This window comes from Lynx canadensis, chromosome X (assembly GCF_007474595.2).
Source record: "Lynx canadensis isolate LIC74 chromosome X, mLynCan4.pri.v2, whole genome shotgun sequence".
Lineage (NCBI taxonomy): Eukaryota > Metazoa > Chordata > Mammalia > Carnivora > Felidae > Lynx > Lynx canadensis.
In genome coordinates this window covers 117,339,331-117,364,330 of record NC_044321.2, presented here as the reverse complement: position 1 = coordinate 117,364,330, position 25,000 = coordinate 117,339,331, and positions in this window count along the sequence as shown.

Here is a 25,000-nt window from a genome sequence, read left to right as displayed (position 1 = left end):
CCACAGGCCGGGGGCCACGTGGCCAGGAATCTCTTTCGTACCCAGGTCAAGAGTAATGCTTTACGCTCCAATAGGAGTGTCTTTTTGCCTTTAAAATATTTATTTATTAGTCAATCTGGAATGTTCCAGGATACAGAAAAGAACAAAAAGGAATAACAAATACCCATGTACCCACCAAAATGGAGGAAATGTTAATTTGGCTGTCTATCTCACATCCTCGCTGGGGTGCAGGAGCAAAGACTTAGAGGCTGCTAGTTGGTCCCCAATATCTCTTCTTGCCTTTTCTTTACTAGCAGAACCCTGGAGTGAGCTGTGCACAGGGCTTCCCAGAAGACAAGGCCACAGGCCCCGGCCTCTTCCCAGGCTCGGTGGGACAGCGTGACGAAGTTATACCCAATGGGACGTGAGTGAAAGGGGCACCCCTGCCCTAGTCCTCTTTGCTTCGCACCTCACAGTACCCTGCAAATAACAGAACAGTGAGAGAGGAAGAGCCCAAGTCCCAAGTCCCTGACCCTGTGAAACCACCACAGCTACCCCGAACTCCTCATACCTGGGCTGTAATGTGAAAGAAAAACAAACTTCCGTCTTGTTTCAGCCACCCTTACTCTGGGTTTCTACTGCAGCCAGCCAATTCTGTACCCTCACTCACATAGCCTTCCACCGGATAAATATTCCTTGCACATTTACCGCAAGCCAGGTAGTCTCCTAGGCCCTGGGGATGGGGTACTAAATAGCCACAAGTCCCTGCCCTCTTGGAGCTTACATTCTAGCAGAGGAGACGCACAGAGAAAAATAAGGTGGGAAGGCCGGGGATGGCGCGGGAGTGGCAATTGTCGACAGAGTGGCTGGGGAAGGCCTCACTGGCATTTGAGTAAATAAGAAGAAACAGTAAATACGAGACGAGGGCCAGGGAGCAAGAACTTGCATGTTGTCTGAGAGTAATAGCAAAAGACACCAACGTGGCACAAGTGGGCAGAACGAGGGGGGACAGAAGTAGGATAGGAGGTCACAGAGGGAAAGGGGCTCAGACAGAGTAGAGCTCGGTAGGCTATTAGAAGGACTTTGAAGTCAAAGCAGGGGATATGGTGCAAAGTGGCAATATTGCAGAGAAATTATAAAGATACAGCCGATGGGATTTGCTGATGGGCTGCATAGGGGGTATGAGAGAAGGAAGACAGGGACAATCCAAGGGTTTGGGCCAAGCGATTAAAAGGATGCAGTATCACTTACTGAAATCGGGAAGGATGCGGAAGGAGCAGGGGCCGCTGAGAAGTCAAGCCTTTGGGTTTTGCAATAGACTGAATGTTTGTGTTCCCCCCAGATTCCTATATTGGAACCTAATCCCCAGTGTGATGGTATTAGGAAGTGGGGCCTTTGGGAGGTTATCAGGTCAGGAGAGTGAAACTCTCATGAATGGGGTTAGTGTCCTTGCTTTAAAGGGCCCCACAGAGCTCCTTTCCCCTTCCATCTTGTGAGACAACAATGAGACGATGGCCGGCCTCAGAACCAGGAAGCAGACTTTCATTAGACACCGAATCTGCCAGTGGCCTGATCATGGACTTTCCAGGCTTCAGAACCATGAGAAATAGACCCAGTTTTATAAGCCAGCCAGTCTATGGTATTCTGTTACAGCAACCTGAATAGACTAAGACAGTTTGGGGCGCAATAATTTTGAGATGTCTAGTAGATGTCGAGTTTTAGACATTCAGTAAGTAGCTGGGTATGTGAATTGGCAGCTGAACACAGGGATCTAGCAGGAGATAGAAATCTTGGAGTCATCAGACTATAGGTATTACGGAAAGCCATGATCCTGAGAGATGGCACAGGAAATTCTTACACACATAAAACAGAAGGCCTCCAAGGACCAAGTCTTGGGCACGTCAACGTTTGCAAGTTGGGAAGAGGAGGAGAATCTAGCAAGGGAGACTGAGAAGTAGCAGTCAGAAGGGTAAGAGGAAACCCACAAGAGTGATGTGCCAAAAGTCCAGTGAAGATTCTATTTCAGGCAGTATAGAGCAATCCCTGTGTCCGCTGCTATCGGGAGACCAAGAAATAAGATGAATGAGAACATATTATGACACGGAGAAACACGGATGCCATTTGGTAACTATTACATGGCTGCCTTGGTGATTCCACTGGGTTCTTACTTTCACCAGGTAAGGATTACATTACTTGGGAGTTGCAAGTATATAAAAAGACATCTGTTCAGCCATTCAACCCAGACGACAGGATCGCTAGCAACTGTGTGTGTGGCCTTTGCTTAAGCAATTCCAGTGGTAGTTAGTGCTCAACTACGGAAAACAACCAGTTCCATTTGGGGCGGGGGAAGCCCTCACGGCTCCTGGTGTGGAATGTGCGTGCATTTTAAATGCCACTCATTATTCAAAGTTCGGATTTTGTGGTCACACAACATACGGTACTGTTCCAGGTGTACAGAAGGCACTTTTGATATTTTGAAACATGTCTGATTCTTTAACTTCCACCAGGTAGGTCCCTGTCACCGGGTGCCCGCTGCCCGTGCCCGTCAGGCACTGTATCAGGCCCATTAACCACTCGTCCGGCCTGAGAGTAAGGATCAGAGAATTCAAGGGACTTTCGCAAGCTCACACAGCTTGCGAGTATTGGATCTGGGATTTGCGTGGGACTCCTGGGTCCATGTTCTTGACCCTTTTGTGCCGTGCTCGCTCAAGCCCCGAGTGACCCGGGGGTAAAATGAGGCAATGGAACTAAACATTTTATAGAGTCCCGTCTGCCTCTAAAGAATCCTGAATCTGGTCAAAAGACAAAGTCTACGGGAGGAGCTGTTCTAGCACTCTTTTCTAGCTTGCTTTTTAATGACTCGGATTACTTGAAGGTGGTATATTTGTATTAGATAGAAAAGGTGACCTTTCTTGGCATGTGAGTTTTAAGCCTGCCAGCAGAAATGCACAGACATCAGGGAGGTTGGCATATGGTATTGAACCTGACCTACTTGTGATCCCCATTTGGGCTAATGAGCTTTTCAATACTCTTCCTATCTACACTGGCCCTCAAACCACTGGCCATCGAAGCAGGCAGACTAGCAAGGGAGTCTGGCTTGATGTACATTTAACCTCATTACTGGAAAAAAAAAAAAGTCACCGTATTGGCCTCCTTGTGCCGGAACAGTACAGAATAGTATGCAAAGAGAGTGCATTTGAATAGTAACGAGCCTGGTGTTTCAGTGATTCAACTCAGCAAATATTTATCAAGCACCTACTGGATGAAAGACATTGACCCAAGAAAGCAGCTCCAGAGATGAATCAGCCTTAGTCTCTGACCTGAAGGGAAATGGAACGAAAGCTTACGTAACCTGGGGATTAAAATGTCTCTGACGCTGTTGACAGAGGGAGAATAAAGAGAGAGTCCCCTGATGACACTGGGTAATCGCCCCAAGGAAAGAGAGAGCCGTCAGGTCTGGGCTCCATTTTGGAATGGCGGTTCAGAGTGGACCAAAGCAGGTAAATGACCGGGACGGTATCCCCAGAGGGCTCGTTGACACGCACTCACAGAAGGGGTTAGGAAGTTGAATGAGCCAGGGAATCTCTCAGGGACTGTGAGACCTCTGGTTATTTAAAGGCTCACGGTTGGCTGAAATAGCTATAATCCCTTGGCAGAAGGCCCGCTTTCCCTTTCGGAATATAGAACACGGCCGCAGGAATCATAGGAAAGGGCACTGATTTAGAAGGACCTGAACACTGTGCCATGTAAGCCACCCAGACCACGGGGAGGGAAGCACAGTCACAAGGCTGCTTGGGTGCCTCGCGCTAAGTACCACCGCGATGGCCTTCAAGGCTGGTGCAGACCCTCAAACCCTCAGATACTGTCATCATAAACCGATATGGGTAGTGCCACACGGTGAGATCCATGAGTATTTTGACCAACAGTGGCCCCACCATTTCACCTGCCAAAGTCCAAAAGCCTCATACAAATACCACCTTTTTATTAAAATCATCATTTTGTCATAATAAGTCATGGCTTAATAATGCTTCCTATCAAACAAGCATCTCGTCTTTAATCTCACGTAACCTGCATAACAACCTCGTGATATAATGCGGGCAGGACAGAAAATATCTCTGAGTTCCAGACTAAAGGATTGGCACTCCAAGAGGTTAACTGATTTGCTCAAACACATTAAGATTGGTAAGTAGTGCAGCCAGAATCCAGTTCAGTGCAACAAACACGGCATGTCCTATGTGCTCACTACGTGACAGAAGAATAAAACAAAACACAATCCCGAGGACGCTCGCCCACCGGTAGAAAAGCGTACATGAGGGGCACCTGGGCGGTTCAGTTGGTTAAGCCTCTGACTCTTGATTTTGGCTCAGGTCATAATCTCACGGTTCACGAGATCGAGTCCCATGTCAGGCTCTGCACTGACAGCGTGGAGCCCGTTTGGGATTTTCTCTCTCTCCCTCTCTCTCTGCCCCTCCCCCATTCATATTCTCTCTCTCTCTCTCTCTCTCTCTCTCTCTCTCTCTCTCTCTCTCAAAATAAATAAACATTAAAAAGAAGAAAAGCAGACATATAAACTACTAATGTCGAGGCACCGTCCTCAATGCTCAGACATATGAAAATCCTCCAGAAGCACAATGAGGGGGCACCCCATCCACTGGGTGAGGGGTATCGGGGACAGCTTCCTGGAGGAGAAGCTAACCTGAGCTGAGTCTTAGAGACCGAGTAGGGGCCAGCCCAGTGGAAACGGAAGCTTGTCGGACTGCAAGAGGGAGAAAGCTCGCGGTGGAACGCTGGATGGCACAGAGGAGGAGCTCCAAACACCGCGCCATTCGCTCCCTTTCCTGACTTCTGCTCTCAGCATCATAACTCCTTTCAGTTCCTTCCAAGCTTTTGCTTGTGTCGCCATGTTTTTCTACTTTATTCCTGTCTGTTGTTTAAACTCAGTAAGTGTCAAAAACATACAAATATAAATATAAATAAATAAATAAGTAAAGTCAGTGAGTGTCACTTCCTCCAGGAAGTCTTCCTAGTTCCATCCTACTACTATACATTCCTCTGCGCAAAGGCCCGAGCAGTTGCTGCCCTTGGCCTAGTGACGGTATGATACTCCCGGCTAACCCGTGAACTCCGTTATGGTGGAGTTCACGTATGTCCCAGTACAGCATCCCGTGCCTCGCACAACGCCTGGCCCACAGGAAGCAATGGCTAAGGGTTTTGAGCAATGAAGGGACAGAAGAAATGACTCCCGGCAGGAATGCGTGCTAAGGAAAAATACAAAATTCAGAGATTGATATGCACATGTGTATCAGAGTGGTTTGTAGCATAATAAAAAATAGGAACAAGGGCACCTGGGTGGCTCAGTCGGTGAGGCGTCCGACTCTTGATGTCAGCTCAGGGCCTGATCTCACGGTTGGTGAGTTCGAGCCACACATCCGGCTCTCTGCTGTCAGTGCACGGCCCGCTTTGGATCCTCCGTCTCCCTCTCTCTGCCCCTCCCCTGCTTATGCTCTCACAAAAACAAACATTTAAACAATTTTTACATAAAAAGTAGAAATTAAAATTCCAAATGTTTACCAATAGGAACGTAAATGGATAGAGTGTGGTTTAATTCTGTGAAGTAATGTATATATTAAAAAGATGGCTGATGGGGCGCCTGGGTGGCGCAGTCGGTTAAGCGTCCGACTTCAGCCAGGTCACGATCTCGCGGTCCGTGAGTTTGAGCCCCGCGTCAGGCTCTGGGCTGATGGCTCGGAGCCTGGAGCCTGCTTCCGATTCTGTGTCTCCCTCTCTCTCTGACCCTCCCCCGTTCATGCTCTGTCTCTCTCTCTGTCCCAAAAATAAATAAAAAACGTTGAAAAAAAAATTAAAAAAATAAAAAGATGGCTGATTTTCCAAATATTTTGCAATTAAATTATTAGTAGGGCACCTGGGTGGCTCAGTCGGTTGAGCGTCAGACTTCAGCCTAGGTTGTGATCTCACAGTTCGTGAGTTCGAGGCCCACGTCGGGCTCTGTGCTGACACCTCAGAGCCCGCAGCCTATCTCAGATTCTGTGTCTCCCTCTCTCTCTCTCTGCCCTTCCCTGACTCACACTCTGTCTCTCTCTCTCTCTCAAAAATAAAAACAAACGTTAAAAAAAATTTTTAACAATTAAAATATTAGTTTCACAGGTAAGAAAACCACTTATGAAAAGAAACAGTTCCGGAAATGTTATAAACTGCAGGAGGAGGATGGGAGAAAAGCACTTTTCACCCAAAATCCCTTATCAGTCAAGGTTTCATCAGGGAAACAGAAGGCACTTTCCTTTGAAGAGCACCCCCTCCCCCACGGACGCCCCCCCCTCCCCAGCCTCCCGGACAGAGGCGCACATACAAGAATTAAAGGTGCCAGGAGAAAGAAGGTCAAGGAAATCACATAATCTAACTGGTTACACCAAACTGGTTGTTCTTAAGTGCCTTCCTGGAAGCCTGATTCTCTAGAAACTCCCCACTAAGTGCCTTCACGCCCAGGTCTGCGGTGCCTGCCTGCACCTGCCTCCCTACGACAATAGCCTCTGTTTCTCTTCTGCGTTCCCGACAGTGCACGGGTGACCCTCTTGTTGAAGGACCGCAACCCTGAACTGGTTGCTGGCTTCTCCTTAGAACTGTACAAGAGCGGCAGTCAAGGTGAATGGCAACAAAAAATTCAGCCCAGCCCCCCGATAGGCTACAGCCCTAAGGCGAGCACCCAAGCCTTTCTGAGGGTATAGCGGACTGGTGGGAAAAACTCAGACCGAGAATACAAAGCCCCGGATTGGGGTCCTAACTCCACAGGTTACTTGCTATGCGACCTTAGGCAATTTTCTGCACTCAGTTCTCGTTTTCTCATGCGTGCGGAGAGGAAAATCATAGTATCTCCCCCGCGTCCGATAAGATTAGGTATTTGAAATGTTTTATTAATTGTAAAGCATTTTACACGACCAATGCTTACGAACTGTAATTCAACAATGTCGCCCATCCTGTGAGAGGAGGCATCGAAAGAATCATTTGATACAATAATAATGAGATAAGGATTTCAACACAACTCCAAAGCTACTGCTATAAGAAGGGCTACTTCTGGTAAATAACCGTCTTTCCATTAAATATAGGTCGATCATTGTGGCAAATGCCAGTACCGGAAGGGTGACTGTGGCCTAAGAGGGGCCCGGAAGCCCGCTGAAAAGCAATTTGTAGATCAATAAATGCTTAAGACCTACTGAGAAGATGGGAAAACCCACAGCTGCATGAAATTGCAATTGTTAAATCCCAAATTGTTTGTGAATACAGATTTTCGAAAACGTATTTTGATGGTTTGTAGCTCCCTGACTTCATAAAGAAAACTGCCGTTTTCGAACATACTACTTGTCCGCGTTTGCGCACCGTCGCGGCGGAAGGGAACAAGCCAGTTGCAGACTCTCACGGGACTGAGAAGGTGCCGAAACATCATCCTACCCAACTTCCAAATGAAATGCCTGAAGGGAACGTGACTTTACTTACCTGCCTCGTTCGCCGGGATGGAATTTCTTACGGGCTCGGCCGTGTGCCTTCCACTGTCTCCTCGTCAGCATTGGCACGGGACATCTGTCCTGCAAGCAAGAGTGAGCTGCGTCCTGACCGCGCAGCCAAGTCCTTCTCCCTCTGTTCGAATCACTGTTTACGCTGGCGTGTTGAGCTTTCACATCTCCTTACCGGCCTCAATGACAGTGGGTCGTTTTCACAGATACGACAAAAGGCTTAACTTGATCAACCTCTAGCAAAGCAATAACCTCCCTCTCCCCTGCCCCTCCGAGCGCCGACTACCGAAGGTAATTGCTCCCAGGTGTTCGAGAACAGGTCCAATGATCACTTGGTAGAGACTCCGAGGGTCGGAACGGGGCTTCTCAAATGCTAACGTGCACCGAAATCACCCGAAGATCCGGTTACAAAGCAGATTTTAAGTCAGTATCCGAGCTCGGGCTGAGATTCCGTGTTTCTGACATGCTCCGAGGTGAGGCGGCTGCTGATAGCCAGGGCCGAATTTAAGTAACGAGGTCCTACAGCTATAGTTCCCGGATTTGCCTTTCCATAACAATCACCTGGAGTAATTGTCAAACGCATAACTGCATCCTCTGGGCACAGATGGCTCCCACACGTCGGCGGAGGCTCCAAACTGCACATCTGGGTAATGGAAGAGGTGGGATTTGAACCCACGTCCACTTCTTCCTGAGCTGCTCTTTCCGCAACATCCAGCTCTAAGAGGAGGGGGCTCTCTGGCCGCAATAACAGACTGCATGCTCTTGGGTCCATCAGCCACTCCAAAACGCTCCAGTGATCCAGCTACTGCCCTGAATTCCAACACCAAAAGCGTATTCCCAATTAGAATCCTCTTTTCTCATGACCTCTCAGCCTTGCACTTCAGACTCGCTCCACAGCAGAGCTGTCCGCCTGGCATTCTTCTCCTTTCTGCCCCTGAAAACTGCTAAAATGAGCTTCAGTTCCATGACCCATATCCGGCCCCTGGAGCGCGGCAGGACCGGTCCCCCAGGCCCTGCATTGGCTCAGGACCTCGGTGTCCTACTACGCACAGCCACAGGATTTGAGCAGGTGACAGATTTCTAAGGGCCTCTTCTCGGCATTTTAGGAAAGGCATCGTGTTTCATGCATCTGCTTCTCAGACAGCTAAGCCACCTGCCTCTTTTCAGTTGATTAGCAGGACCACCTTTCTCATTTTGTCCCCATCCGTGTCCTTCCAGTAGGTCAGCGGGAAAGAAAAAAAAACAAAGGAAACTAACAAATGAAATTCGCGTAAAGCAGCTTTCCTAAGGGCTAAAAGTCACTACTTTAAAGAGTCCCGAGACGAGGCACTTTGACTCTGCTCCAACACCAACTCCCTTAGAATTTAAGTTCTGGTTTATTGGGTTGATTCTTCTTCAAGGGCCAGAAATATTAGCTGGACAGAAGGAGCCTTGTTCCAGAGAGTGATGCTGCGACAGTAGTTTGGGCGCGAACTCTCTTTCTTTTCCTGGATAACCTGCACTCCTTTTTTTATTTCCCCAGAAGAATGTATTTGAAAGTAAAATGTGTTCTTCCTGCTGCCTTAGGTTCTAGAGCCTCTCCCAATACAGATTTATGTCATATGGAGGTTTTGATTTAAAAGAGATTTTCCCCGGTAGCCTTAGGCAAGTCACTTAACCATAATGGGTGAGCCATCACAGCCTTGAAATGATGCCTATTTAAAGGCTCAGTGAACTGTGAGTGCAACCATTTCAGAAGCAAGTATGAAATCTCAAATGTACTTACCATGTTCATTAGCTATGCATTCAAATGCATTTTGTGTTTAGCCTTCTTCAGAGTAGGTGGGTGTGTAGAAGTGAAGAGATCTCGGGACTGGTACGTTAGTGAGGCCACCTCCCAATTAGTAAATCACAGATCAGGAAACTGAGACCAAGGAGCATATATTCGTGGCTGGGGGCAGTGGGGCCGAAGGTGGGCATTGCCCTGGAGTCCAAGGACAGATAGATGTCTGCTCCAATCAGCTACTAGCTCCGTGACTTGGCAATGGCGTCCTTGAGCTGGCTTGCACCCATTTATGAGACCCCATCAGATTTTTTGGATTTTTTGAGCTGGTTAAAGAAACATTGTAGCTTGAAATCGACCATGACAAGACTACTTGGATCACAGAGACCCTCAAATGCTACAAGTTACAGCTTTTCAAAATCATTCATTCATTCGTTCGTTCATTCATTCATTCATTATGGAGACCCTGTTTATCAGCATAGCACCAATTAGGTGAAATTCTTCTTTGCCTTTCTAAGCCCCATTTTCCTCATCTGTAAAAGGGAATTAATAGTAGTTAGGCCTGCTACTTGCAGGACTCTAGAGCAAAGATACAAGTAGAGGCCAATATATACAAATAGTTTAAAAATATAAATCGACTGGGGCACCTGGGTGGCTCAGCGAGTTAAGCATCCGACTTCGGCTCAGGTCATGATCTCGCGGTTCGTGGGTTCAAGCCCCGCGTCGGGCTCTGTGCTGACAGCTCCGAGCCTGGAGCCTGCTTCCGATTCTGTGTCTCCCTCTCTCTCTGCCCCTCTCTGGTCACACTCTGTGTGTGTGTGTCTCTCTCTCAAAAATAAATAAACATTAAAAAATATTTTTTAAAAAATATATAAATCAACCTGTGAAACAGGCAACTAAAATATTACACAGATCTAGATGTCCTGTTAATTGGCTGGCAATGTTTGAATGAGTAACAAAACACAGATATACTAAATTGATAAACTATTATATATTTATTCAATGTGATATCTTTTCCTCACCCTTATTTCAGGATAATCTTTAATTAGGCTGTTACAATCAAGATTTTTGAATCATTTGTGTTCATTGAAAATAATAATGTAAGGGATTAAAAATACACATGTACTCAAAGTATGCAAACTTTGAGTATATTTTACAACAGTGTAAATTATTTTAAACACGAAAATTACAACGCGTTTGCATAGTTATAAAAGTACACAGGGAAACATCACAAGAGACTCTTAACGATAGAGAACAAACAGGGATGACCCAGGGAGGTGGGTGGGGGGTGGGCTAGACGGGAGATGGGAGTGTCCTAAGAAGGGCACTTGTAATGAACACTGGGTGTTGCGCATAAGTGACGAGTCGTTGGGTTCATCTCCTAAAACCGATATTGCACTATATGCTAAAATTTAAATTAAAAAAATAGTAAATGCCAATAAATAAAATGAATATGCAAAGCAATTTATGACACTTAACTATAAATTATGATTAACAAATACGAACTTTTTAAATCAAAGTTAGGTCAAAAAAGTTTTATACTTTGGGGGAAGTTTTTAATAAAAATTACTACTTTTTCAATTTAAATTGTAACTAAATCGTTTTATAAAAATAAAACTCTTCACAACTGTAGTGTTCAATTGTTGTAGGTCGCGATCGCTTATGAACTCCGGACAGCAAAAACAGGATCAAAACAAATTTATTACGGCCGGGCCAGACAGGAAAATACAACAGGTCCCGAAAGTCTGGCCCCGAACAAGCTTTGGGAATGTCTTATATAGGTTGTATTGACTGCTCGAGTTGCAAAGGGTGGCAGTTTGAAGGGGTGAGCACCAATTACACAATCCTGAAGAATTTTAGAATATAACTTGTTGACTCTACCTAGTTAAGAGCTGAATCATTAGTCTTCTGTCTAGTTCGAACAGAATGTGCTGCCCGAGAATGGGGCAGGGTGATTACGCCGAGCAGGTTTACAGAAGCTCAAACAAGCAGTTAAGAGGAAGTTCTATTTCTTAGTAACTCAGCAAATGTGGCTTAAAGCAGTACTAATATCTAGGGAACAGAAACTGCACTCCTAGGAAAGCCCAAAATAAACGCTAGTTCAGCATCTTATACTCTGGGGTCCTTCTAAGCTTACATAGGACATAGTTTACTCCCAGGCTACAGGAGACTAGCTATGTTTGCCCTTTACACAATGTTCTTGTCCTTGCTCATGTAAAGAATTAGTATCACACTTTAAAGATTAGCATGTAAGGAACCGATATTATACTTCATATATATTAGCTCTATACCTATAGAAATACAAAGTTACGAAAGCATGAATCACTGAATGCTGACAAAAGTTCTTTAGTTGCTATGTGCGACTGTTAAGAATACCATGCTAGGGGCGTCTGGGTGGCTCAGTCGGTCAAGCATCTGAGTCTTGATCTTGGCTCCGGTCATGATCTCATAGTCATGAGACTGAGCCCCACGATGGGCCCTGTGCTGAGTGTGAAACCTGCTTGGGATTCTCTTTCTCTCCCTCTCTGTCTGCCCCTCCCCTGCTCAAGCTCTCGCTCTTAAAAAAAAAAAAAAAAAAAAAGAATACCATGCTAACTTGTGAGTATTTCTAGGACCATAAAGATATGAAAATACAAGCAAGCCCTAGCGTGACGCCACTGATAAACTATATTATGGAAGATCCCACTGTACTCGTGTTATCAAAGAAGACACGTGAGTTGATTCGTCTTTTCCATCACGTCACCACCTCCACTATACTTTGGGGCGGTGTCCCTTGTCCCTCTCTGATGTTGGCAGTGGCACAAAGGCATCGGCACGGTTTCTCTTCGTTTGAGGACATAGGGCTGGAGAGACGGGGCTTGGACAGTACTAGTGAGAACGGATTTAGTACTACGGGTGACACTGTGCCAGCACCGAGCACAAGATGCTGAATGGCACAGGTACTTGGGGTTGTCTCTGGGTGTATGTGAGTCTACTACCCGGGACACTCTAAATCATCGAATTCAGTAAAGGAACCCTTCTTCTCCAGGCCTAATGGCATAACCATGTAAACCTTCTGCACGTCAAGTACTTTATATGTACTATCACATTTTAATCCTTACAAAAACTCTACTGTGTATTAACTGGTGCTCCATAATTGTTAGCTATTCTTATTATTTTTATTCTTACTGTAATTATATTTGTTTGCTTGTTTGCTTGTTTAACTGATCTCTACACCCAGCGTGGGGAATCAAACTTACAACCTTGAGATTAAGAGTCGCACGCTCTACCAACTGAGCCAGCCAGGCATCCCTATCATTACCGTTCTTCACAGGAAACACAAAATAGCTCTTTACATAGACTGTCACCTCAGAGATGCATCAGCAGCCAGAAGGTGTCCCTAGTCACATACAGAAAAGGAAAGTGTTAATGGCACCTGTACTGGCTTCCCATTGCTATTACCACAAAGAAGGAAACAAATGCATCATTTTCCATCCGTGTGGGTTGTAATCTGACACGGGTCTCACTGAGTTAAGGTCAAGGTGTCAGCAGGGCCGTGTTCCTGGTGGAGACTCTAGGGGAGAATCCATTTCCTTGCCTTTTCCAGATGCTAGAGGCTTCCTGCACCCCTTGGCTCGTGACTCCTTCCTCCACCACCAGACAGCAATAGATGCAGTGACTACAGAAGAGTCAGGGGCTTCTCACCTTGCCTCACTCTGACTTCTTTCTCTCTCTTCTACTTTCAGGACGCTTGTGACTGCCTCAGGCCCACCTGGACAACCCAGCATATTCTCCCCATCTCAGGACGCTGAATCACATCCGCAAAGTCCCTTTGCCACGTAAGGTAACATAGTCACAGGTTCCCAGGATTAGGACGTGGACATTTTGGGAGGCCATTGTTCTGCTGACCACAGAGCCTCCTACGTTTGGACTTCAACACATCTACCCTTCCAGTAGCTGACTTCTCGCCACAGGCCCCTAACTTTCCCCTTCCTACGAGTTTGTCCTTCCTCCTTCCTTTCCTCTGTTCATCCCTCTCATTAATGGAACCCTTATGGCAGCCCAGATGTTATTCTAGGTACAGGGGATAGCGCAGTGAAAACAAAACAGATGTGGTCCCTTCTGATATGGAATTTGCTGTATAGTGGGAGAGACAGATATTAATCAAGAATCACACAAATTAGGGGCGCCTGGGTGGCTCAGTCGGTTGAGCGTCCGACTTCGGCTCAGGTCATGATCTCACGGTTCCTGGGTTCAGGCCCCGCGTCGGGCTCTGTGCTGACAGCTCAGGGCGTAGAGCCTGCTTGGGATTCTGTGTCTCCCTCTCTCTCTGCCACTCCCCTGCTCACACTCTGTGTCTCTCTCAAAAATAAATAAAGATTAAAAAATTAAAAAAAAAAAAAAAGAATCACACAAATTAATGTAAAATGCCAATATTTTCATTAGAGTTGTGCCCGGACTGGGGTCAAGAGACTGGAGGACCACTGATTGGGAGGATTAGAGTAATAGCAGTGACCCTCCGCCCCGAGACTTAGATAAGACATTTTTACCATGTGAGTTTCAGTCAATAAACACGTTCATTCTATTTAGCTAATAATTGCCTTTTCCATTTCAACTTTGTAGCTTTTATAAATGCTGTCAGTACCTGCAGGAAATAAAAGTGGGTTTCGAGTGATTAGGCAGTTACAAAACCGCTCCAGCTTCAATACCCTGGGAGTGTCACCTCCAGCAACGGATACTTTCAGAGCACTGTGTGATACAGCCGGGCACACATCCGCCGAAGGTAACAGCATTTGGAAAATAGCTCAACACATGGTTCTTGCTCCCACGTTCCAATAACAAGCTTTTGGCGGAGGAAAGTGTGGGTGAGAGCAGGGAGGCGTGATGAAAGGAAAAGTCAAGACACCCTGCTTTGGTGTCTGTGCTCCCCCCCCCCACCCCCCGCCATTACCATTAGTTTCGGTGCTGGCTTTTACCATTTACTATGTAGCCTGGTGAGAGAGGAGAGTGTCGAACAAAGGGCATTAACTGAGCAAGTGTCACAACTGCTATGACATTGCTTATTATTGTAACCACTGAAGAGATCTGTGATCTCACGGGCTTCAAGAATACGCAGGAGGAGTAAATGTTCGAGGTACGAGATAAAACTGAGACTTGTCTAATGAAAGACCAAGGAAAACAAACAATCAACAAACAAAAACCAACTATTGGTCCAAAATAGCCTGGCATTCATTTGACACGTGTACCAAAAGGCTCTAAGATCGTTTTGGCTTCAAGCAACCTATTTCTTTTCCCACTTTAGTGCGACCACGTGAAAAAATATTGACAGATTTATTTAGAAAAAGGCATGGATGTTTTCCACCGTTCTCTTATTAAATGCAGAAACTCAGGGATGGGGAAGGACTAGGCTGCAAAGGCTGCGTACTTTAATGACTTCGGCACTCACAGGGCAGCTCAGCACCTCTGCTTCCCTTTCGTCCTCATTATTCATTTAAAACCACACATCTGGGAGATCAGTTTTGTGTTGACTTTCATTTATTTTCCCCAGTACAGAGATGATTAGTTAAGGCAACAAAATTCAGATCTGGAACTTTGTACTGTAAACACTTAGCTAAAGCAACATCTGTCAAATTAAGAGGGTTGATTTGGCCTTGAGTGTCCTTTAAAATTAGGTTTCTCTGCCTGGGGTGTGTTATTTCTGGGAGCCACGTTTGGTAAGAAATAATTTATGGTATCCATAACACCCTTGATGAATTTAACTGTTTCATCTTTATAAGGGACCCTTTTCAGGGTCTAGGGACTTTATTAATTCTATTACCGCAGAAAAGACATCTCAAAGTGTCAACGTGTCATCTGTAAGAACTGCATGTGCCAAGCAACTTATTACTGGTACCGGTCCAAGTATTGCCTGATGTATATTGTGTAAAAATAAACTCAAACAAATTCAAGATACACGGGGGAAAAAATTCCTCATGGAACAGAATGGCCTCGTGAGTTAAAGCAAAGCACAAAGTTCTCAAGGTCTGCAAGAAATCTCTGGTGGGGGAGAGAGAGTTTAAGAAGGTCAAGCACTATGAATTTGTTCCACTGAGAGTTCTTGTTGTTGGAGTAGGCACTTAGTTAGGTTCTAACAGGATACCTGGAGGTCAGCGACAAGGAAGTCATGGCCAGCTACTGGGAAGGACAGAGGCCTGTCCCGGCAGCACTCCACAAGAAGCCAGATCAAACCAGACAGAATGGCCAAGCCAACCAAGATGGCGGGTGCCATGACAGGAAACCCCTGACCAAATTAGAAAGAAAAAGCATGAAACCCTAAATTCTGCCCCAAGTAATGAATACTCTGCCCCCAGTTAATAACTGTCTATAAAAGATAGAAACCCAACCCCCAGGGTGTGCAGGCATGCTATGTAGCTCTCACTACTTCTCATTCTCTCTCTCTCTCTCTCTCTCTCTCTCTCTGTCTCTCTCTCATTCACTCACACATGCTTGCTATCACATCTCGAGAGCGTACTTTTTGCTTTAATAAACTTTTCCACTTCTCTTACTGATCTGCTCTTCTGCATGTCTGCCCTTGAATTCCTTCTTGTAACTAGACCAAGAACCCTCAGTGATTCCTTTGGGTCTGGCTGGGTTGAGGCCCCAGGGCCCGGGATCTCCCCCTGGTCACCCAGCAAAACTGTTCTTAATGTCTGTTTACATGAATATCCCCTGCTCCCAACATGCTTGGCCCCCCCATCAGGTGCTGGTCGCCCTTTGAAGATGCTAACTTTGGTATGAATCAAGCCAAGAGGCCTCAGCAGAACTGATACAGGCTGGGATTTTTAAAAGAAACTTCACTAAAATTAACAATTTAGGAAACAATACACATTGGCGAGGATGCAGAGAAAAGGGAACCCTTTTGCACTGCTGGTGGGAATGCAAACTGGTGCAGCCACTCTGGAAAACAGTGTGGAGGTTCCTCAAAAAATTAAAAATACAACTACCCTACGACCCAGCAATTACACGACTAGGTATTATCCAAAGGATAAAGGAGTGTTGCATTAAAGGGGCCCATGCACCCCCATGTTTATAGCAGCACTATCAACACTAGCCAAACTATGGAAAGAGCCCAAATGTCCATAGCCTGATGAATGGATAAAGAAGTGGTGTGTGTATATGTGTGTGTGTGTGCGCACGCGTGTGTATGGTGGTGTGTGTGTATATATATAATGGAATACTACTCGGCGGTGAAAAACAATGAAATCTTGCCATTTGCAACAATGTGGATGGAACTAGAATGTATTATGCCAACCAAAATAAGTCAATCTGGAGCACCTGGGTGGCTCGGTCAGTTAAGCATCCGACTTCGGCTCAGGTCATGATCTCATGGATCATGGGTTCAAGCCCCATGTTGGGCTATCATTCTCTCTCTCTCTCTCTCTCTCTCTCTCTCTCTCAAAAATAAACATTAAAAAATTTTAATTCAAAATAAATCAGAGAAAGACAAATATATGATTTCATTCATATGTGGAATTTAAGAAATACAACAGATGAACATAGGGGAAGGGAAGGAAAAAGTAGAAACAGAGAGGGAGGCAAACCGTAAGAGATTCTTACATACAGAGAACAAACTGAGGGTTGCTGGAGGGGAGGTGGGGGGTGGGCTAAACGGGTGACGGGCATTAAGGAGGGTACTTGTTGGGATGAACACTGGGTGTTCTATGTAAGTGATGAATCACTAAATCCTACACCTGCAGCCATTATTACACTGTTAACTAACTTGAATTCAAGTTTTAAAAAAAATTTAAAAAGAAAAGAAACTTTACTAAAGAAAGCACACACCTAGAGGGAAACAAATAAAGGAAGACACAAAGCATAGAAGGGGAGGAAAGTAATTTTCCCTCTATCCTTCCAGGTTCTTGGCTGAGACTTCCACCCCTGTCACAAAAAAAAAAAAAAAAAAAAAAAAAAAAAAAAAAAAAAAAAAACGAATTAACAACAACAACAACAACAAAATTTAATTACATATGTGTGGGAGCCCCGCAAAGATAGGAGACCCAAAGGCAGCCAGAAACTTGAGATCCCATCCAGACCTAAGGAAAGGAATAAGGGTCTGGGCCATCGAAGGAGAGGGTGGCAATTGACAGGAAGAAAGGAAGAGCAAATGTCCTATAAACAAATGTTTGCTGGGACGCCTGGGTGGCTCAGTCGGTTAAGCATCTGACTTCAGCTCAGGTCGTGATCTCATGGCTTGTGAGTTCGAGCCCCGCATCGGGCTCTGTGCTGACAGCCTGGAGGCTGCTTTGGATTCTGTGTCTCCCTGTCTCTCTGTCTCTCCCCCCCCCCCACCCCACAGTCTATCTGTCTGTCTGTCTGTCTCTCTCTCAAAAATAAATACACATTAAAAATTTTTTTAAAAATGTTTGCCATGCCACGGGGAGAACTCTCTGAGGTGAAAATTCTGGCAATAGCTCTCTTCCTGGTACAGGCCCCCTTTCTAAATGCTTTTAGGCAGTGAAGGGGGAGGTGAAAGGCTTTTCCTGAGTCTGCTGGGTGTTAATCGCTTTCGGCTCCACATGTCAAAGTGGTGTATTTCCGGGTAGTATATGCCCTTCAGCATCCAACAGGAAAGCTCACAAAAGACAGGTCTCTGATTCTTAGGTAAGGTAACCGAGAACCTGACCCTTAGCAGGCACTCAAAATATTCGTTTGAAAACCTCTATATATCCTTGCATATGCATGTGTTGTTATTTATTCTATAGTAAGATCGAAGAAGTCAAATGCTACAGGGAGTTGAAATGAAGCTAACGAAACGTACCTTGGGATTGGAATGAACAGAAGGGCACAGGGGCTGAGAAATGTCTTGGCCCTCCCTTTGAGCCTAAACCTGGAAGGTGGCTTTATCTCCTTGATGTAAATAGAAATTCCTTTTATGGCCTGATAGTTGCCTGATGAGTTGCCTTTGTGCCTTTTGTGGGCCATCAAATTGCCTCAGATTGCCTTTGCCTCGATTTTGCCCTTTCCCACCTCTGGGCTCTTAATGTCTCTCTGAGAAAGGATCGGCCCCTCTTATATGTACAGTTTAGTCATTTAGGGATCTTTAAATATTATAACCTGAACTTGCCACCTCAAAGTATGTGAAATTTCAACCTAGGGATAATGTACCTGGTGGGGCTATAGACCCCAGGGTGTGAGAAAGAAGGTACTAGCCCAAAAGGGGCATAGAGCAAAACTCTCGCCTCCCGTTGTTGGTTATGGAGACAGAGTATGGTGTGTACCCAGACGATCTGGAAGCTTCACAGAGCTCACGCCAGAGGGTCTTCTGCCTTCAAAGGGGGAATAAAGTCTCCCAAACAAGATGACACAGCAACAGGAGCCTCAGATACAGAGATACTGAGATCAAGTATCAAGATACAGGTCGATCAAGACCCAGATCGATAGGTGCCTTTCATTTATGAATTCACCGTGCAATATCCATACTTCAGATTTCAGAAATTCAATGCCTCAATCCTTAGCAAGTAATAAAGGATCTGCTTTTCCAAGATCCTAAATGCATAATCATATACCAATGAATATGAAATACCGAGTTTCAGAGTTAAGGACGACTTCCATTTAGTGTGTGAGGAAAGTTTTTCTAAGAGACGAGATATGTCAAAAATCTGCAGGAAGGTATTTCTTTTTTCTTTTCTTTTTTTTTTTTTTTTTTGGTAATACAGTTTGCAGATAAAGCTATTTTCAAATAATAAGGATTTTAAAACACAAAGGCTCCACTCTACAATTTCGTGAGGAATCCTGAGCAAGGATTCTATTTTGGGAAATGAGAAAGGCAGGAAGCATCAAGGACATCTGCGATTACAATTGCTTCAATTGCCTAAAGGGGCTCAAGTGATTAGAATATCTGTTTGAAGAGAAGAAAATGCCATGACGTCTGTCTAAACCAAGAAAAAAGTGATAAATAACGATCTGTTGCTTCCTGGGAGTACAAATCCCCTCAAGCTGAAATTCCACAGCTGATGCTCTATTTTGGGGGGGGGGGTTTGTATTCTAAAGGGGATGGAAACCAGGAAGCCATGCTACCCTAAGAAGGAGGAGTTATCTGGGAATCCATCCCAGGATGCCATCCCCCCACTAGACCCACCACTCCCCAACCTTATAATCTTAGGCAAATGACCTAACCTTTCTGAACATCAGTTTCTCCATTTGTAAAGTAGGGATAGTAATGTTCTCATCTCCAAGACTTATTATGAGGGTCAACTGGCTACTAAATGTTTTCTACATCCTCAAACTCCACACCAATGGGACTCATGAGCCACTTCATTTACTGAGTGAGAGCTGAGTAGACAAAGGCTGTGAATATAGTAATAATTATACAGCTATCGTTGGCTGCTCCCTTACTCTTTGCCAGACCTTGAATTCTCCAAGCACGTTTTACACCCACGCTATACAGGACAAGGACAAAGAGATGGGAATGATGAGAGAAGATGGATAGGAGAAGAGAAAGTGAAGATTCAATTTGTAGGTAATTGGCTCTCCTGAGGAAGAAACCAAAAACAGAGCTGAAACAATAATCAAAAGTATAATAGAAGAGAAATTTCCTGAGCTGCAATGTGTTGATCTAAAAGGTCTATTGCATTTCACTTAAAGGTAATGAACACTTAAATTCACTTAAAGAACCACATCTAGACTTATGCTGGTGATATTTTTGAGTTGCACGGACAAAGAAGAAAATATCCCACTTCCAGCTCAGCAGAAAACCCAGGTAACTCACAAAGGAACAAAAACCAGTCTGGTCTCAGACTTCTGCTCTGCAATCTTGAGCGCCGGAAGAAAGTGACAAAATGCCTACAGAGTTCTGGGGAGAAAAGGTTGTGACCTAAGTTTTCTCTATGAAGTCAAGATATAATTGATGGATAAAAGTTACATTCCACCATGAAGAAGTAACAGCCATGACCTTTATGCTCTGGATAACAGAATTGGCAAAAATCATGTTTAAAATTTAAGATGAGCTAATGATCTACCAGGAATATAGACCAGAAATGACTGAAGGATAATAAAACAGAATCAGATAAGAATTTTTACAGTTTTCTTAGTTTAGTGAGGGCACAAGGCAATAATCATTCAGAAAATAAAATGGGAAGTTGACTAATTAAATAGGAAATTACATTTATAATAGAAACAAAAGGCCCGAGAAATCTAGAAATGCCGCTAAGGAAGCTAACTGACCTAAGTGTAGAAAACGAAAAAGAGATAGGAAAGATTTTTTTAATCAAATATTATAACTGCACATCAGTTGACATGTCTAATATCTCTTGGATAAGGATATCAAATGTTATAAATACACCCATTCTTTAAAATTAGTTCATAGTTGTAAAGCAAAATATAGGAAAAACAGAATTAAAATTATATTCCAATATTCATCTGGAAAAAGAAACAGCCGACACCTATAATCGTTAAGAACGTTTCAAAAAAAGATAAGCGGGAAGTTCTGTTCAAGCAGATATTAAAATGCACTATAAGTCACAGGCATTAAAAGAGTTTGGTACGGACACAAGAATCAACAGATTGCTTGAACAGATTAGATTGCCCCGAAACAGACTCTATTATAAAAACAAACTCAACACATTAAAAATCAATTACTACAAACCAGTTGAAAAGAAATATTCCTTTCATGTGTCAAGACAAGAAGACAACCATTTGGAAAGCACTTAAGTAAATGCTCACCTCAAATCAAATGCCAAGGTAAATTTCAGATGGATTAAAGAGCTAAATGTAAAATACAGAAGCCATGAAAACTCGGAAGAAAAGGCAGATAAATATTTAACTTGTCGTAATGTTCAAGAATATGAATCTGTTAAGATTGCAGAAGCCTAACCTTCATCAAGGAGATCTAAAAGGCAGACCACTTTTGTGTTGGCCCTCTACCCCCCCCCAGCCCCTTTCCCTCAAGGCAAACTCATTGCCGCTAGCCCCAAATTTGCAAACTGATTTACCGCTCATTTCATTCCTAGCAGATTGTGGATGATTACATTTGCTGTTTCTTAAATACATCTGATAGCTGTTATCTCTGATATATAGAGTGAAATTCACATGCAAATTTACGTAATCTGATATTTTCAAGGTATAATGACAACCTTCGGGTGGTAGTGTAAACCTTGGCATTTCAAAACGTTGAATAGCGTCGGTGTGGTGAAATCCAAACAGGACCCTTATTAGGCCATTTTTGTTTGCCACGTTGTGGTGGGAGTGGAGAGTTGCCGGGAGAAGACTGGGTAAACTGCTGGAGCATTTCAGCTTTAAACCAAAAACACGCTTTGTGAACGTGCCCCTCTTAAATCTGGCTCGGACATGGCATGATTCCCTAGTCGTGAGGTGCGTTATGGATAAATAAAATCTCTGATCAGAGGGTTTCTGTGTTCCTTTTGTCCTAGGACTCCCAAAAGGCAGATGGAACATTCACAGGAAGGAAAAGTTCTCAATAAGAAAACCCTGGGAAAACTAATCACAATCATAAGAAGATTGTTCCTTTCTATGTTAAATTCTATCTTTATGCTCTTTATGTTTTCTCTGCATATTGGTCATTACAACGTGCTCAGGGCAGGTATTTTTACCTGAACTTGACACCGTGAACCTTTTCAATCTAAGGGTGCACGCCACCTCCGAAATTCTCATTTCTGGAATATTCTCAGCCATGATGTCTTTCAATATTTCCTCTTAGATATTCTCTCTACTCTCTCTCTTTTTTGTAGCAGCATGTTCTCATTTTCTCTCTCTCTTTTTTTTTTTTCTTATTTTTTAATCGGAGGGGACGGTCTTCTATTTTATCTTCCAATCCATCAATGACCTGTCCAGGGTGTCAAGGGTAGGATTCAACCCATCTCTTGAGACTCATGGCAACAACTTTTCTTAATCTCTAAAATTTCTACTCAATCGCTATTCATATCTTTTGGTACACACTTCCTAACTTCCTGCTCCAATGCACAAAAACTTGTCATCTTCTTTGTGTATGAAACTTGTAAATACGCTTATTTTACGATGTCTTTGAGTGGCGCTACTGGGTCTAGTTCTTCGAAGGCATTTGGACTCTAAACTGCTTTTCAGGGAGTTATGCTCGTATCTATTTACATATTTACTTAGGATTTTTACTCCACAGCTCATCTTCCATGCAACTTATCTTTCTCTTGCATTTTCTCCCATGAATGGACTGAACTGCGGAAGCATCTCTAAGAGACAGTATTACAGACTAGTTTTTGTGTTAGTTTGCACACTCAAGGTTTGCACGTTGAGTGGAGAGCACACATCTGAGCCCAGCTTGCTTTGCTGCATGATGTTTCACGCTTTGGATTCCTTTGTTCCACCCAGATTTACTGAGATATGATTGACAGCATTATGCAAGTTTCAAGCGTACAATGAGATTTGATATAAGAACATGTTGTGAAATGCTTACCAAAATAAGGGTAGTTAACACATCTGTCACCTCACATAGTTACCACATTTTTGTGTATGGTGAGAACATTTAAGATCTACTCTGCTAACAACTTTCAAGTACACAATACAGTACATGTTGTACATTAGATCCCCAGAACAGATTCATCTTCTAACTGGAATTTTACACCCTTTGGCCAACCTCTTCCCTTTTCCCCATGCCTCAGGCCCTGGTAATCACCAGTCTACTCTCTGTTTCTGTAAGTTAAGCTTTTTTAGATTCTACACACAAGTAAGATCATACAATATTTGTCTTTGTCTGGCTTACTGACTGACTTCACTTAGCATAACGCCCTCCATGTTCATTCATGTAGTCGCGTATGGCAAGATTCCTTCTTTCTTGTGGCTGAATAATATTCTACTGTGGGGGGGGGGGTGGTGAGAGGGGAGATGTACCATATCACCTTTATCCATTCATCCATCAATGGAAACCGGACACTTGGGTTGTTTCAGTATCTTTGCTATTGTGAATAACGCTGCAATGAACATGGGGGTGCCGTTATCTCTTCAAGATAGTGATTTCATTTCCTTCAGCTATATACCCAAAATGGGGTAATATAGTACTTCTATTTTTATTTCCTTTTCTTTAATGTTTATTTATTTTTGAGACAGAGAGACAGAAACAAAGACAGAACGTGAGCAGGGGAGGGCCAGAGAGAGAGGGGACACAGAATCCGAAGCAGGCTCCAGGCTCCGAGCTGTCCTCACAGAGCTCAACTCACGAACCGTGAGATCATGACCTGAGCTAGCAGTCGGACGCTTAACCTACTGAGCTACCTCTTTTTAATTTCTTGATGAACCTCCACACTCTTTTCCACAGTGGCCGCACCCACTTACATTCCCACCAACAGTGCACAAGGGTGTACTTTTTTATAAATCCTGTCAGCACCTAACAAATGTGAGGTGATATCTCATTGTGCTCTAAAATTGCATTTTCCTGGTGATTAGTGATGGTGAACACCTTTTCATGTGATCATTGGCCGTGTGTATGTCTTCTTGGAAAAATGCGTATTCAGGTCCTTTGTCCTTTTTTAATTGGGTTATTCTTTTTTGGGGGGGGGGGGGTGGCTATTGAGTTGTATGAGTTCCTCGTATATGCTGGATATTAACCTCTTACCAGATACGAGGTTTACAATTTTCCTCCTGTTCTGTAGGTTGCTTTTTCATTTTGATGACTGCTTTCTTTACTGTGCAAAAGCTTTGTAGTTTGACTAGTGGTCATGTCCAAAAAAATCATCATCAAGACCAACGCCAAGGAGCATCTTCTCTGTGTTTTCCTCTAGGAATTTAACAGTTTGGGGTCTTACATTTAAATCTTCACTTGATTTCAAATTAATTTTCAGGAGTGGTGTAAGAGGGGGGTCCAGTTTTATTCTTCTGCTTGGGAACATTCAGTTTCCCCAGCACCATTTATGGAAGAGGTTATCATTTTCACACTTTGTATTTCTTGAGAGTTCAGGTGTAATATTTACCCCCAGTGCTTTATTGACTCCAGCTCAACTGTCTGAACTGGTGTTGGTAGGTAGGTGATATCTAAAGCCTAGAGTGAATTGTGCTACCCCATGGGCTTCCACAGAATAAGTAGACACTAATCAGAAGTGGCCTCCTCATCGTATAAGGTTGTTCATCATAGCAAAGAAGTATTCAATATAAAATTATTTAGCAAAATGATTTAATGATTACTTGAATTTATTGAACACCGACCACTCCTATTATTTCACAAGACACACATTCCTTTCACATACGCAGATAGTATTCATTTGGGTTGAAGCAAAAACCTCAGTACCTTCACCTATAGTCCGTTGGTTGCCCTGTGGACCTGTAGGTATGGATTCTCTACCCATCCACCTCCTTCCTCCCTTCCAGTAGCTGTAGATTGGATCTTTGTCTCTCACAGCAAAATCCAAAGCATCAGGCCAGAGAGAGTCACCCTTGAAGGCTACATAGTGTGGAAGGAGAGCACGTGGCCATGCAGTGGCCTCAAGTGTAATAAGTATGGAAGCTTAGGTTCTTTGGTACAGTGGGGAACTCCTTGTCTGTGACTGGCACTCCTAAGGAGTTATCGCTCGCATCCCCTCTGTAACGGGCTATACATAAAAGGTCACCTCAAGCCGGTCTCCTGCCCACTACTCTGGCTCCCTGTCACTTCCTAGAACGTGGCATCCATCACGCATGGAATGTCTAGATTCAGCTCTTTCTCCATCTTCAACTTACTCTATTGTGCTAAGTTAGATGAACAGAAAACAGGAGTTTTTACAGTGTGGTTAAACAAAAAGTCAACACCAATAGTATA